The following is a 15,544-nucleotide window of genomic DNA, read 5'->3' on the forward strand; positions in this document are numbered from 1 at the left end:
CCAGCCACAAGTGTGTGTGGGGGGCCCAGAGGCCAGCCCCGAGTGGGAGAGTCAGACAGACCCCACTCTTGGGTCTGAGAAACCTCAAACCCAGCTGTCATCGGGTAGGAGCCTTCTGCTGGGGATGGGGATGGGGGTGAGGTAGTGGTGGTAGTGGGGTGTCCCCTCCAGATCCAGCAATAACATGCTGACTGAACCCTAATGGTGGGCTTGGTCCTGGGCCAGCAGAGTTGTGTATGTGGCCCTGACCGCTGCACCCTGGGTTTTGCTTATCTGTGCTGGAGCTGGGTGGTATTCTTCCAGAGGGCAGTCAGAGACGAGGACTTCCTGGAGCCTTTTCCTGCCCACCCTGGGGCTGTTGGTGCTGCGGAAGCTGCAGGGGCTGGGCCTCTGCTGGCTCCCACCTCCCGCCTCCCTTTAGGATGTTGAGAACTTTCCCTGGGGAGTGCACCCCAGTGCTCCCCTCCCCACGCCTGCTATTCCTGGAAGCAGCCCTTTAGGCATAGTATAAATGGCCATAATTACCCTTTCAGTTCTTCAGACAGTTGTAGCTGTCCCAGTGACACTGCTTTTGTAGTGGGGGGGGGGGCAGGGCTTGGTGAAACTTCTTTGTCTCCATCCCCCTGGCAGGGTGATTCCCTGTCATTAGGCACCCTGGGTGGCTGCAGAGAAGCCAGGCCCGAGGGGAGGCTGCTGATGGGAGAGACCAAGACCCAGCCCTGTAGTGGGGTGGGCCGTGGGCACAAGGAGGGCCTCCAGGAATAACAGGGGGTACACTTGGAGTTGGGGGGGTTCACGTGCTCTCATGTGCTCAGGTACTCTGTTTCCATGCAAGCATCAGCTAGGGGGCTCAGGGGAGGCCTGCTGCCTGGAGCCCCAAGCTGCCTGTCTGAATCCCTGGGCAGCCTTGGTGTTCCACATCCTCAGTTGACATCCTCAGAGCTCATTGTCTTCAAATTCAGAGCCAGCGGGAGGAACCCCTCAGATTTGGTTAGTTCAAAACTTATCGCAACAACAGAGATCTAAAATAGCAGCGGCCTAGGCGAGCTAGAGCTTCGTTTCCGTCTCCTCTGAAATCCAGAGCAAGGCCACGTGGTGCTGGTGCGCAGGGACCCAAGCTCTTCAGGATCCTCGTTTTTCTGTTTTGCCCCCATACCTGTGGCCCTCCTGGTCCAAGGTGGTGGCCGGAGCTCCAGCCATCACATCCAAGCTCTAAACATTGGAAGGAAGCAGCCCTAGTGTCTTTAAGGGAAGATTCTGGAAGCTACCATGTAATGATCTGTTCTCAAGGAGCCAGGACTTAGTCACCTCCCGGGCTGCAAGGGAGTCAGAACGTGGTCTCTCTTCTGGGCAGCATGTGCCCTGCTAACTTTTGGGGAGGTTTATCACCATGGCAGGAGGGAGAGAATGAGTTTTGGGGGACAATTGGTTGTTTGCCCCCACACCTTCTGAGAAATGTATTTCTGTCTGGGAAATCTGTGGGTGAAAGACACTTGGACCGACTGTTCCCTTTAGGCCGGCCAGAGGTGTGGCCCCAGCTGTGCACTAAGCAGCGAGTCCCTTCCACAAGCAACTCACAACAGCGTGCGGTTGGTAGGCTTGCTGAGCAGCCCCCCACAGCGCCGGTGACTATGGGTGGGGTGGCACCCACACCCTAAGGCAGAGGTGCGGCGGGCAGTGAACTTGGGCCCAAGCCAAGCGTGGTGCTCAGAAGCCTCCCAGAGGAGAAGCACGGCCTGGTGCAGGCCGAGGGGCGGGGTGGTGGCCTGTGGAGTGTCCTCTGCTGCCCCCACACGTTTGCTGGCCCTTTCTCTCCCCGGCACCCCCTTGGCTGTGCGATGCTGGGAGTTTGAGATGGAACCCCAAGACCCAGGCCGGCTGCGCCACCCCAGGCCCAGTGAGTCTCCTGAGCTGGCGGAGCCAGTGTGAGGGAGCTGGGCTGTGCCTGGTGGCATGGCCCTGGGGCAGTCCTGTGAAGGGCCTGGGCCGCGGGGGAAGGGGCTCGAGAGGCCCTTCAGAGGCGATGACACTGCAGGGGAGGGGCCTCCTGGAACCCCGCACGCAGGAGCTCTAGAGGGGACAGATGGCCGTCCCGAGGCCACCTCCTGGGGGAGGGGGCCTTCCTGCCTGTGGTTTTATGGGAATTTGATCTGCACTCGTCTTGGACGCAGTTTGAAAACTGGCCTGAAATGGAGTCTTCTAGACACCACTGTCCTCAGAGGCTTTCCTCAGAGCTCCCCACAGAACATCTGCCCACCTGGGCTGGGGTGGGCCCAGTTCGGGTCAGAGGCTGCGGAGGGCTGCGGAGGGCTGTGGTGGGCGAGGGCGCTCCCTCTGCCCCGCTCCCTGTGGCCGCTCAGCTCACTCTCCCCGCCGGGTCCACTGTCAGGACCCGGGACCGGCCGGGCGCTGCCTGAAGCTTTACTTGTGCGTGTTGGCTGATTCAGTCCTCACGATGACCCAGGAGAGGGCACTGCCCTTACCTCCACGTAGCAGCAGGGACACGGGAGGGCACAGCGTAAGTCGGCCAAGGCCACACCACACAGCTCCCGGGAGCAGAACTGGGATTTGAACCCACGCTGTCGGGCCTGCTCTTAGCCAGTAGCTGCCGAAGCCTGCTCCAGCCCCCGTGTGTGTTGCCTCCTCCACCCCCATGTCCTGAGCCTGACAGAGGGGCTCATGCTGGGCAGATGGTGGGGGGTGTCTGCTTTGTGGGGGGAGTGATCCCAGAGCCCCTGGGGCTGTGGGCACACCCCTGGCGCCCTCTGGTGTCCACTCAGACGGCAGCTGTGCCTCAGACGGTGGCGAGTCGGCCCCGGGCAGTGACTGAGTCAGAGCTGTGCCCTCCGTTCTGAGGGCCGCAGCGCTGCAGTGGAAAGGCAGGGCCTTTGGTGCTGACCAACCCAGTGACGGGGCTAATCCGTCTCGGCCCTCTGCGGCCCCCAGTCCCTGGGCCCTCTGAGTCATCTGCTCGTCCGTGACGGGTTGCCATCACCCCCACTGGGGAGATGTGGTCCCATTCGCCCCAAGTTGGTGTTCAGCATCAGACCACTCCCTCCCCTTGGTCCCACCAGGCTCCTGGGCTTTAGTTGCGGGGGCCAGTGGCAGAAGTCGGTGGTGGGAAGCAGCGCCCGGAGTCCAGGAGGTTAGTGGGGCCCAAGCAAAGGAGTTTTGAGCTCTTGATGCCCCCGCCCCACCCAATAACCCCAGGAGGTTGTAGGACTGACCCAGGGCCACTCAGTGCTTCCAATGGCCTGTCCTGTGCCCTTTCAAGGCCCGTGCCCCTGCTGTGCCCTCAGAGGCAGAGCCAGTGAGTCTGGGGTTGCCTGGACTCTCAGCCTCTCCCCACATCGAGCTGTGTGCATTTAGGCAAGTTTTTGGACTGCCCCGAGCCTCGGTTTTCCCATCTGTGACCTGGGGCATCGTGATAGCGGCCCCTTCCACCCAGGGATGTTCAAGGGTTAAATATGGTTGTGCATTTAGGGGAAGATGCTCAGTACACGCCATCCTCCTTGATGACACTGTCTTGTGGGTCAGACCAGGACACTGTGGGCCCTGGGTCCCTGACTTCTGTTTAGCACCCTTGACTCTGACCTCTGGGACCCCCAGGAGTCGCCCTCCCCCCAGGATATGCCCCTCTGTCAGCCTTCCCGGCGCCAGTCCCATGTTTGTAAATGACAGTTTGGGTGTATTTCCCCAAGCAAGGAGCGTTCAGGGTGAGCCATCGTGTGGCCTGTGCAGGGTCTTGTCATCTCTTTGTTGGCTGTCTCGGTATGTCCGCGTTACAGGTTTATTGTAAAGTGCTGGGTGGTTTCACTTACTTTTAAAGTTATTTTAGACTCAGTGGGGAAAAAAGTGCCCAAGACGGCACCCGCTCCCCGCGTCCCCTCTGCATGGCTGCCTCCGGCGGTAACTAGCGTGACCACGGCTTGTTCTCTAAACCAGGAAACTCCCAGCAGCAGCAGCAGGACTGTTAATTAATGGGCCTGCTGTCCCAGGCACTGCTACCGTTTTTCTGGCCCGGGACCAGTCTGTTTGTCTTCCACGCCGTGACCCTGGGGAAGATCCCTGATCCCTTGTGCTCTCCCCCAGCTGGGGTTTCTCCATGTTCTCCGTGATTAGGGGAAGTTGCTGCATGTGGCGGGAGTGCTGCCCCAGCCAGGCCGTCCCCTGCACGCTCCCTGCCCTTGGGGGGGCCGCGATGTGGATGCATCTCCTGCCTGGCTAACTGATCGTTGGGGCAGAGTGGGCCCCTCACGTCTTTCCACTGCGGGTTTCTGTTTTTCACTTTGTAGCTGGCGAGTATAAGGAGACAGACATCCCGTTCCTCGTCGTGCTTTTGCCTGCTCTTTTAGCGTCTGTTGATGGTTCTTGAGGACAATGGTGGCTACTGTGGTCTTTGCCAAATGGTCATTATATAGATTTTTAAAAAACGAACATGCCCCCTTCCAGCAGGCATGGTGGCAGAAAGCCACGGGAGGGCTCCAGCCCCTGCACGATCATTTGCAAGTAAAGAGAAAGGCAACGGTGAGGATTAAAGGAAAGGGGGGTTGTGTTGAAATTTTTCTTTTTTGCTGCAGGACTTCTCAGAGCCTTGAATGTGCTCAACGTGCATCTTCAGCCTCCCAGAGCAGGGGAGGGTACTGAATTTCACCCTGACAATAAAATACACCGATGTGTCCACTCCTAAGGAGAAATATTAACGAAATCATGACACTTCAGCGAGGAGACAGATATGACCCCCAATTCCCTCTGATGCGGGTGACATACTTCCCCAGCCGCCCTACAGGTTGGAACCCATCCTTCTAGACCCTTCTCCAGCAGTCGGTCACAAGTGTATCTGTATTTAAAACACAAAAAGGTCACATTCCATGTGTTCTCCTATTACCTGTTTTCCCCACTTAATATCTTGTTTCCTTCTATGTCAACCCACAAAGGGGAGGGGGCTTAGGTCACCCCCACCCTGTTAGATAATGCCAGCGTATTTCAGACCCCTGTGAATGAAGGGATTGTCATTTGCTCGATTATACTGGGCCCATAAGGTCATTCCAGTTTGATTTTTTTTTTTTTTAATTAACTGGACTTTGGTAAACATGGATCTTTTTGCATATTTCTGTAAAACTAATCCCTAGCGGTGGAATTTCTCTGTGAAAGATTATTATAAACATTCTTCACATTGGCAGATATGGCTGGGTTGTTCTTCAAAAAGTTTGAACAAATTTTACTCCTAATTGTGCTGGGAAATGATCCCCCCCCCCTCTTATCTCGATTTGCATTCCTTCCATTATCGGCAAGATGGAATTTCTATTCATATGTTTATTGGTCTTTTGCTTTTCTTGTATGTGCGAATCTTTTCATGCCATTCACCCATTTTTCTGTTGGGGTTGCTGGTTTTTTTCTTACCACGTGGCTGCAGCCCTTTTCGTATGAAGGAGATTGTCTTCTTGAAAAATATGGACTGTGTGCTGGGGCCAAGCTAATATTTTCTGTTCTGCTTTTAGAATATGTACTGCCAGAGAGAGCACTTCAAACGTTATTTTTAAAACATCTTAAAAACAGAAAAGGCTGCTGTGTTCTGGGAGTTGGAGCTGAGTGGGGGCAGTGTCTGCCTGGGGCCGGAAGGGGCCATAAATCAGTGGAAGCAGCTGCCACGGAGTTAATCCACGGTCCCAGCAGCCGTCTCCACAAGCCGGAACAGGACTCAGGAATGTCCGTGTCTCCGCCCGGGCTGGTGTCTGGCTCCTCTGCTCCTGGGTGTTGAAACGACAGGTGCCAACAGCTATTAGGGCCCTCGAGATGAAACAGGCCGTCAGCTACATCGGGCAGAGGGCAGGGCTCATGCGGTGCCCCCGCCTCGTACTGTGACGTGACCTTGAAGACAGAACTTGAGCCCCTAGGGCCTCAGTTTCCTTCATGCCCTGTGGGGGTGACAGTTGTTCTCTACCCCTTGGCCTGGCTCCCAGCCCACAGGAGCCAAGGCCACAGGTGCTTGGAGGCTGCCTCCCCGCCCCCTGGAGTGCGCCCCTGGCGCCCGCCTAGCTCTCCTTCCTCGGAGCCTCCTGCTTGGTGCTGTGTGTCATTTCTGAAAGCCTCTCTGGTCGTCCGTCAGGGGAAGAGCCAGAACGGTGGCGTAAGACCATAACAGGCGTTTGTCTTGCTCGTGAATCTGGATCTTGACTGGACTCGGTCCGCAGGTTTTCCCATCGGGCTGCTGGGCTTCGTGGTGGCTCAGGCCCCAGAGGTGTGTGTCCCAGAAAAAGCCTCTTTGGCCTTGCTCTACTTCTGTGAGGCCCATGTCCAAGGGCGCGGCAGTAGGGCCCACCTCTTAGCAGGGGGAGCCACGTTGTTAAGCCTCGAGCTTCCCATGGAGCATGGATGTGCAGGGCTGCGGGGCTGCCAGCTTAGGATGGGCCCTGGGTGAACAGACGAGCGAGATCGCCTTCCTGGCCTGCCAGGGAGACAGATGCCAAGCAGAGCTTTATGTTGAGGGCACCGGTGCCAGTACCGAGCCAGCTCCCAGAGGTGGGAGCTTGTTTGAGAAAGCGAGTGAAGCCTCTTTGTCCAGAGCATGATGGTGGGGCGTGGCGCGAGGTGGAGGTACAGCCGGGGCCTCCACTGGGAGGATTCACATGCTGGCTAAGGAGCCAGGCCCTGCGCCCGCGAGCAGGGAAGGGGTGTGGAGCTGGTGGTGGGGCACCAGGCCCGGCCTGCACCCTCCGCCCTCACCTCTCTGCTCTGGAAGGCCTGACCACATGAGGAAGTGCTGCTTCTTCCCCACCTCCCGTCAGGGTCCCCAGAGGAGCACAGGGCAGGCTCCTGTGCCCTCGAGGCCTCCCCGTCACCCAGATTGGGAGCTGGGTGACAACAGTGGCCTCTTGCAAGGAGCCCTGGCCCTCCCTCACACCCACTGTCCTCACGGGACCTTCTGAGGTGTCAGACCCGTCTTTCCCTGAGCTTGCTGGGTGGGCAGGGGTGTGAGCCGCCCGCTGCCCTGCCTGGGGAAGCCTGTCCTCGCAGGAGCCCGGTTCTCTGTGGCCAGTCCTGTCGGCCTGCATCTCTTCTGGCTCCGGGGTGCCTGTGCACGTAGGCCGGCTCCTCTCCCCGCTCGCCGGACGGCGTGCCGAACACTACACTGTCAGCTCCTGGGGAGTCCTGGACCCCGTCGGCTCAGGATGGTCCCAGGTCATGGGGAGACCTCAGACCAGGGGGAGCAGAGCCAACTGTGACTTGTGCTGGCAGCGAAGCCTCCGCTGGTGCTCGCCAGCCACACCAGCAGGAGACGCTCGTGACCGGTTCAGTCCTCCTTGCGGTCCCTAGCGTAGGTGCTGCCGTGATTCCCATCTTGCAAATGTGGAAACTGAGGCACAGAGAGGCAACCAGCCTAGGGTGGGACCAAGGACCTAAGCCGGGGCACCTACCCCAGGACCTCGCACACCTGTCGCCTGCTGGCTATGCAGCCACATCCAACCCCCTGGGGCTGGCCCCAGCGGGCTTCCCACGGTTTCTGTCACTAGTGCTCCCTGTTGTCACCAGCCCCAGGGCATGAGGTTTGAAGGCTGGAGCTTTTACTCTCTCAAACAAACCCTGTTGTTTCAATTTCATCTCATCTCCTTGGGGCTTCGAATGGATCTAAAGAGACACAGGACCCGAATGGATCTAAAGAGACACAGGACCCGTTGTTCCCACCCCTTTGAAGCCGACACAGATCCGCGCCCCAGGGCTGCCTGCCTTGCCTCCCCCGCTGGAGGGTCCCCGGGGCTGGAGGGAGACGAGTCACCTGGTGGTGGAATGAACCCGAGGAAGGTGTCAGGGGACGTGGTGGTTGCACAGAGCAAGGGGCAGGTGGAGTCAACAAGAGGGAGAGAGAGGTTCTGGGTTACCGGAGGAGGGCTGGGTGGCAGGCGTCCTTGGAGAGGGTGGTGTGGGGGGCGTGAGGGGGAGGGTGGAGCAGTGCTGGGGGCGGGCCTAGCTCTGCTGCAGCAGGACGCAGGAGCCCTCCTGGCCAGGCTGGGTGGACAGGGACTCATACTGCGGACAGTGGGAGCAGGGAGTCATGGCAAGGGCGGGGTTGCCTTCTGCAGGCCCTGATGCTCTGATGGGAGCCGATTCCGACTTCCATTTCCCCTCATCCATGCACCTGTCACCAGGCCCTTCCTGGCTGGGGCCTGGACTGTTGCAGACGATTGGGTGGCTGCCACCATCACGAGCCACAGAGCCCTGGTTCCGACCTGCTGTCAGGCTGAACCTTGGTTAACCCAGAAAGCTCCAATGGCTGGGCTGCTGGCTGCTGTGTGCAGCTCACTTGGACTCCAGCGCCCACTTTCCCGCACGTATGCACTTGTCAGAGGGGGTTCGTACAGCTGCCTCCTCTGAGCAGCGCTGGACTAGGCCTGAGTCCCGACCCCAGGGAAGCCACCACCTCGTTGCTGTCAGAGTCCAACATGTGAGGGTACCAAGAGGAGGTACCTTGATGCTCAGACTCGAGCACGTGTGCTGTTCTGACGGCATCCCCGGGCACAGGCCGAGATGACGGGTCTCGCTGAGCAGGCTGCCCAGGCTGGTAGAACCCCACCTCCTGGCAGGAAGGGGCTGACGAGGTGCTGATGGGGACTGGGTGCCCAGGGAGGGTGGTGTGGCCTCTCTGGGTCCCTGTGAGCACCCTGGGGGTGGGCTGCGCTGCTGCCCTACCTCACATGTGAGAGAATGGAGCAGAGAGGGTCGGCGGCCCGGCCTGGCGGCACGGTTCTTAGGGTTCGGGCTGGCTTTGGGCCGCAGGGTTGATGCTGCCATTACCACCCCCACTTAGCTTTCTGGGCTGCCCTGTGTGGTGACTGCCTCCTCCAGGCAGTCTTCCCTGACTCCTGTGGCTCTGGGCATCATTGTCAGCAGTGGACATGTCTGGGGTGCATACTAGGCATTTGACCAGGTGTCCCTTCTCCACCTCAGTGGAGCCTCTTCTGCTGGGCAATCTATAATTTTACCCCATCAGTCAGTTCATTTCTGGTGAAACAGAAAAATGCCTGAAGCCAATATGGCAAAACATGAACTTGTATTCCTTTCCTGTATCTGGGAACCCATTTGTCATTCTCAAATCCGTTTTCTAAATGTGCGCTAAGGGCAGCAGTGCTGCAAAGTAGGTATTGCCCTCGTGTTCCAGAGGGAAACTGAGGCAGAGAGGTCAAGTCACTTGCCCAGAAGCATGTAGGTAATAGGAGCTGGTGTCAAATCCAGCAGCCCGAGCCCCACCCCCCCAGACCCTCCAGGGACGCCCACTCCCTGCAGAGGCAGACACACCTTCATCACCAAGAAGAGTGCAGGGCCTGGGTGAGCCCAGCAGAACGGGCCTCCCAGGTGTGTGTGTGCGGCGAGGGGATGCGGTGGGAGGCAGCGTGATAAGCAGGAGCTCCTGGGCTCAGAAGGGGCCGGAGGAAAGGGCCGAGGGACCGGCATGCACAGCGGCTCCAAGGTGTTCATTTTACCACCTCCCACAACACTGAGGGAGAAGCCGAATCCTCTGGTCACTCCCCGGGATCTCCTTGCCACCCGCTCCTGGCCGCCTCCTTCTGGATAATGTCCTTTCCTATGTCCACCCTGGGCTCCTGGCTGAGCCGGCGCTGCTGGGGGTACCCCCCTGCAGGCGCCTGGAACTCAGATGCTCCTGGCCCACGGGAGCCTCCTCTTCAACAGGGCCATGTCCCTGGGACTGGAGAGGTGGGCACCTGGGCTAGCACGTGGCCCATTCACCCCATCTCTCTCTCCTGGGGGTGTGCTGTGAACGCCATAGCTGAGGCCCCTCATGGAGCCCAGTCTTCTGCCTGAAAGGTGGAGAGCCAGAGGGTCCCTGCTCTCTGGCCGAGGCAGAAGGGCTTGTGTAGTTTGAAACTTCCCACCACCAACACGGCCCCCCCGGCATGTGGCCTCCACCCAGGGAGCCTCGGTCTTCGGGGACGCAGGTAGCGCCCGCCCTGTGCAGCCACACGCCCCCTGCACTTGCGTGGGTCCGCGGAGCTCAGGCTCCCGCTGGCGGGGGTGGCCGCGAGGGGGTGCGGATGTTTGTTTAAGAGCTGATGTTTTAGCGTTTCAAAGAGCACTGCCTGTCTTCTATCTAAAAAAGGCCCCTTTCCCATCCAGAAATAAAGACGGGGGATAAATAAGCAGCAGTAACCTTTCTCGGGAACCAGAAATAGCTTCCCGGGCTCCCAGGGCTGACTTCCAGAGTCTTTATTTGGGCAGGAGCTGCTGGCGTGCGGCGAGGTTCCCATGGCTGCTGGAGGAGCCTCTGCTGTCACTGTCCCTCCGTGGGCAGCGGCCCGTCCCTCACGTGGCCCGAGGCCCTGGTGGTGCTGCCGGGCCTGGCTCCTGCCCGGCCCCCCGACTTGGCCAGGTGACCTCTGTGTCCAGAGCCTGGCCAGTGTGTGCATCGGAAGCAGCAGGGGGACGGACAGCGGCTGCTCCCCCCGCCAGGAGGTATCCTCGAGGGTGGCCCTTCCCTGGCCCACCCCTGTCCTTGCTCAGAGAGGTGCTTCCAGGCACCCTTCTCCCCTGCACCCCTGTGCTGGTGCAGCATTTTACTGGTCCCTCTACTTTATTATCTGGGCCCTTCGCTTGGGACCTCAGATCCACCAGGACAGGGGGGCCATGTCGCCTTCCTGGGTGCCTCTGGCTCCTGAGATTTCCTAGAGACGCGTCACATTTCTTGTGTTGGTGGTAAACTGTTCTGGAAACCAAACCAGCAAAAGTTGTTTCCAATCTACTGTGATGTCATGGTCACGTCCAGGTGACTGGGGCTCCAGCAGGAAAGGCGTATGGACCCCTGTACCAATGTGCAGAGTGGGGCAGGGCCGGGCTGGTGCTGCCTGGGCCCAGGGTGGCCACGGCCTGCAATCTCAGGGCCGCCCCCTCTGGGGTGACTGAGCCAGGACCCCGGCCCGTCCTGAGGTGAGATCCGGCCAGTTTCAGGCCAGGCCCAGCCCAGGAGAGGGAGTGGGGTGGGCAAGCTCCAAATTCAGAAAAAGGAACAAGACCCAGACCGTGTGTCTGTGCCCCTCAGTCTTGGCACACGTGGCTCTTTGTTGCATCTTCAGGGCCCTGCCGCCATCAGGCCCCACCTCACACACGGAGCCCAGGGAGGGGTGGGTGGGGACCGCGGGGTGCCTGGCTTCATGCCGGATGTGGCTCATTCACAGACCACATCATCCTTGCCTTTTATCTGGACCCCAAACATCCCTGGGAAGCAGGGCCCATGTTCTTCTCTGGCGTCAGCCTGGACCCAACAGAGTCCGGAGACGACTGCAGGTTTGCTGGGGGTTGAAGGAGACACTTTCTTAGCCCAGTGCAGGAAGCACATGCTTGATGGGTGGCAGCTGCTGCTGCTGATTCTTAGCAGGTTTTAAATTGGTATAATCCACATACCATAAAATGGACTGTTTTCAAAGTATGCATACCATTTGGTAGTTTTGAACATATTCACAAAATTGTGGCACCATCTCTTCCGCGCAGGTCCAAAACATTTTATCACCCTGAAAAGAAATGTACTTGTTCGCGGTCACTCTCCACTCACCTCAGCGCCCCGCTCTGCGATGACCAGTCCCCTTTCTGTCTCTGTGGACTTGTGTGTTCCAGATATTTCAGATAAATGGAGTCAGCTGATAGATGGCTTTGGCGACCTGCGTTGTGTGTTTTCAAGTTGTCATAGCACATAGCAACACGGTCCTGAGACACTTCATGATGAGAATATGTTCTTTTCCCCCACAAATTTTATTGATTTGCCAATGGCTGGCATAACTACATAATTTTGGGAATACCGCCTCACAGCTCCGTGTCACATGCACGTGCTTCACTCACCCGCCATGAGCCTCCAGGGCCAGTCCTCGCCCCTCCACTGGTGACAGGAAGACATTCAGAGAAATACATCTTGTTAGGCGATGTCATTGTTGTGTGAACATCCTCGAGTGTGATCACGCCCAGCTGGACGATGGCGCCTACAACACACCTAGACTCCACAGTGGAGCTTGTTGGCCCCACTGTTGTATATGCCAGCCATCATTGGCTGAAATATCTTTGAGGTACACATGGCTGTACTTCATTCCTTTTTTTTTTTTTTTTTTTGGTGGGACCCTCGCCAGCGGCCGGGGAACAAACTGGCGCTGCAGAGGCTGCGGGCAGCCTCGCAGCCCAGTGCTCAACCGCTGCGCCACCAGGGGAGGCCCAACTTCATTCCTTTTTATGGCTGAATAATATTCCGCTGGGTGGATAATACTGTTTTGTTTGTACTTTCATCAGTTGGTAGACATTTGGGCTGTTGCTACTTAATGGATAAATCTGCTCTGAGTATTCCTGGACAGGTTTTTGTGTGTACAGGTTTCCATTCTCTTGGTGACCTCTCTGGGAGTAGAATTGCTGGGTGATGTGTTAACTGTGTTTAGCTGAAGAGCTGCTAGACTATTTCCCAAAGCAATTGCCTCATTTTAGACTCTCAACAGCAATGTCAACACCCACTGTCTTTTATTTATTTATTTTAAACATTCCTTTTCCCCATCTTTTTGACTATAGTCATCCTAGGTGTGAAGTGATATCTCATTGCGGTTTTGATATGCAATGCAGTTTTGATTTTCCTGATGGCTAATGATAGAGAGCATTTTTTCACATGCTGACTGATCATTTTTATGTCTCATTTTGAGAACTGTATATTCAAATACTTTGTCCACTTTAAAATTGGGCTGTTTATCTTTTTGTTGCTTGTCCAGGCTCATTCTTTTTCTTGTGACATCCAGTTGTCCTAGCAGCATTTGTTGAAGAGAATATTTTGCAGTCTTGGCATCCTTGTGGAAAATTGACTGTCGATATATGGATCTTTTTCAGAGCTCTCAATTCTACACCACTGATTGTGTATCCAACTTTATGCCAGTATCATACTGTCTTGATTACTGTTGCCTTGTAGTAAATTTTGAAATTGGAAAGAGTGAGTCTTTTAATTTTGTTCCTCTTTTTTAAGATTGTTTTCATATGAATTTTAGGATTCGCTTGTCAATTCTTGAAAAAAAAAAAAGCAAACTGGGAATGTGATTGTGTTGAATCTGTAGATGAATGCAAGAGTATTGGGAGCTTAATATTAAATTTCATATCCATGAACATAGTATGTCTTTCCATTTAGTGAGGTCTTTAATTTCAATAGTATTTTGTAGTTTTCAGTTTTTAGATCTTTGTTAAATTAATTTCTGGTTTTTTTAATGTTACTACAACTTGAATTCTTACTTCACATTGGATTGTTCATCCTAAGGGTATAGAATTCAATTGTTTTTTTTGTATATAGGTTTTGTACCTTGCAGTTCCTTTTCTTAGTAGTTTTACTTCTACCTTTCTAGTCTGGATGCCTTTAATTCCATCTTCTTGCCTAATTGCCCTGGCTAGAACCTGCAGTACAGTGTTGAAGAAAAGTGGCAGAACAGTCCTCTGCATCTTATTGTTGGTCCTAGAAGGGAGCACCCTGTCTTTAATTGTAGATAGGGTTTCTGTAGATTTTTGTAAATGCCTTTAATTCAGGTTGAGGAAATTTCCTTCTATTTTTGGTTCAAGTGTCTTTATAATAAGGTTTGTCAAATGCTTTTTCTGTCTACTGAGATGATCATGTGACTGTTGTCTTTTACTCTGTTATCACTTTTTCTGCTAGGGAGGCCATGGTCAAAACAGGGACTTGGGGGCCAGTGAGACCCCCCTACCCACATCCCAGCCATTCATGTGTGTAACTCTGGGCAAGATTTCCGCCTCTCCATGCTCCTAGCACATAACAAGGGCATTCAGTCAAGATGTTGACAGTCGTCAGGGACATCATGCGAAGGTCTTGATGGGCTGGGTGGGAGGAGATATTGTCGGGGATGGGGTGGGCATTGTAGTCAATCTGAGAACCATGCTGGTTCACCTGCTCTGATACACCTGGTGGTGGGGCTTCCAGATGTTCTTACAGGAGGTGGTTTGATTTTCTTGGGGGGCTGGCGTCAAGCTTGGTCCAGGCCCCTGCCAGGTCAGGTGCCTGTCTTAGCCTGCCTGCTGCAGAATCCCCCAGCTAGTCCAAGTCTGGGATGTCACATCCGCTGGACTGGGCTGTAGGGACTGTGTGCTCCAGCGATGTGCTTCTCCGCAGAAGGTACCCCTTCTGCCACCTGCCACTTCCTCCCTCAACAGCTGTGGGAGAGCCCACTGGTTCTTCAGCAGTGTCTGCCCAGGCTCTGACTCTGGGCTGGGGTGCAGAAATGGGGCCTTGTATCAATAATGGCATACAACCAAGAGGCAGGACATACCCTGCCCTCCCCCCGTATTTTCCTGACCTCTCTTTACCTGGCCTGCCATGGGAGTGTAGCTCTTCCCTGCTCTGTTGTTGACCATCATGTGACCTTGGGCAAGACTGCCTCCCGGGGCTTCTGTTTGGCATCTGTCCACGGGGACTCGGTCACAGCACTGGGACTGGGGTGTTGCGGGGGTGGGAGGGGCAGTCAACCAACTGTGCAGAGGACCTGCAGCTGTCTGCCAGGCCCACACGCACTGGCTCCAGACCACCCTCCTGGCGTCTCCAAGAAGCTCTGTAGCCCCCCAAGTCTGTCAACACTCTTGTACCTATTTGAAGTTTGGAATTTGCAGGTGGGGTTGGGGAGGGAGATTAAAACAGTTCTAATAAGCCCGAGCAGTTCATTCGCGCTTGAGGCCCGCAAAGCTGGCTCTCACCTGGGGTTAACGTGCTGACCTCCTCCTGGGAGCTCTTGGAGACAAGCCAGCTGCTTTGCTTGTTTAATCCGGGGCTGGTTTCCGAGTATGTGGGTGGGGGCATCCTCACCTCTCTACTGCTTAGTGTTTCCTGACCCCTGTGCCCAGAAAGGCAGGGTGGTCCCGCCTCCTGAGAGGCTGGTGGTCTGGGCGGGGAGGGGATTCGGCAATGTCACTGAGCCATCGGCAGAGAGAATCAGAGCACATTCCGCTCACCCACAGATTTTTTTTTTTTTTTTGCTCCCCAGTGCCTGCCACAAGGCACGTCCTAGACAACCACGTAGATGCTGCTTCTGGAAGTTTTCAGAGAACCAAACGTACCCTGGGCCCCTGGGTGGGTGCCTGGGGGAGGCAGTGCCCTCTGAGACAGGAACTGGGCAGCCAGGGTGCCTGGGCCGGCGGCTGGCAAGGCCGATGCGCCGGGCCGGGAGCTGTCGTTAGCCTCCCACCTTCTGCTAGGTAACGAGGGCTGGGGGCCTGTGGTCTCCACTTGAGGGAGCGGGTGTGTAACCACGGCACATTTGTTAATCTCTGCGACCTCAGCGTCCTCTTCGTGGGATTATTTTGCAGATTTCAGAGGTCTGCGCGCCCTGGCATGGTGCTAAGCGCGTGGCCCCTGCTGAATGCAGCATTGTTCCTGCGATTATTGTTAAGCGGATGCAGCCTATGGTGGAAAAAGTCTTTCTAGAGCCAGAAAAATGGTCATGGTTTATTGAGTGAAAATTCGGGTTGCAAGACAGTTTCCTGTTGTAAAACCGTGTGTGTGTTTAAGTGTCTACGCGCCCGA

General features: G+C 56.1%; 1 protein-coding gene across 1 annotated transcript in view; it reads left to right on the forward strand.

Annotated features, from left to right (window-relative positions):
• Positions 1-15,544, forward strand: part of ITPK1 (inositol-tetrakisphosphate 1-kinase) — a gene marked incomplete at its 5' end in the record, with an annotated part of 134,137 nt that overhangs the window by 102,548 nt on the left and 16,045 nt on the right. The gene's annotated exons all lie outside the window — the stretch shown is intronic.

The sequence above is a fragment of the Talpa europaea genome (genome assembly GCF_964194135.1).
Source record: "Talpa europaea genome assembly, chromosome: 8".
NCBI lineage: Eukaryota > Metazoa > Chordata > Mammalia > Eulipotyphla > Talpidae > Talpa > Talpa europaea.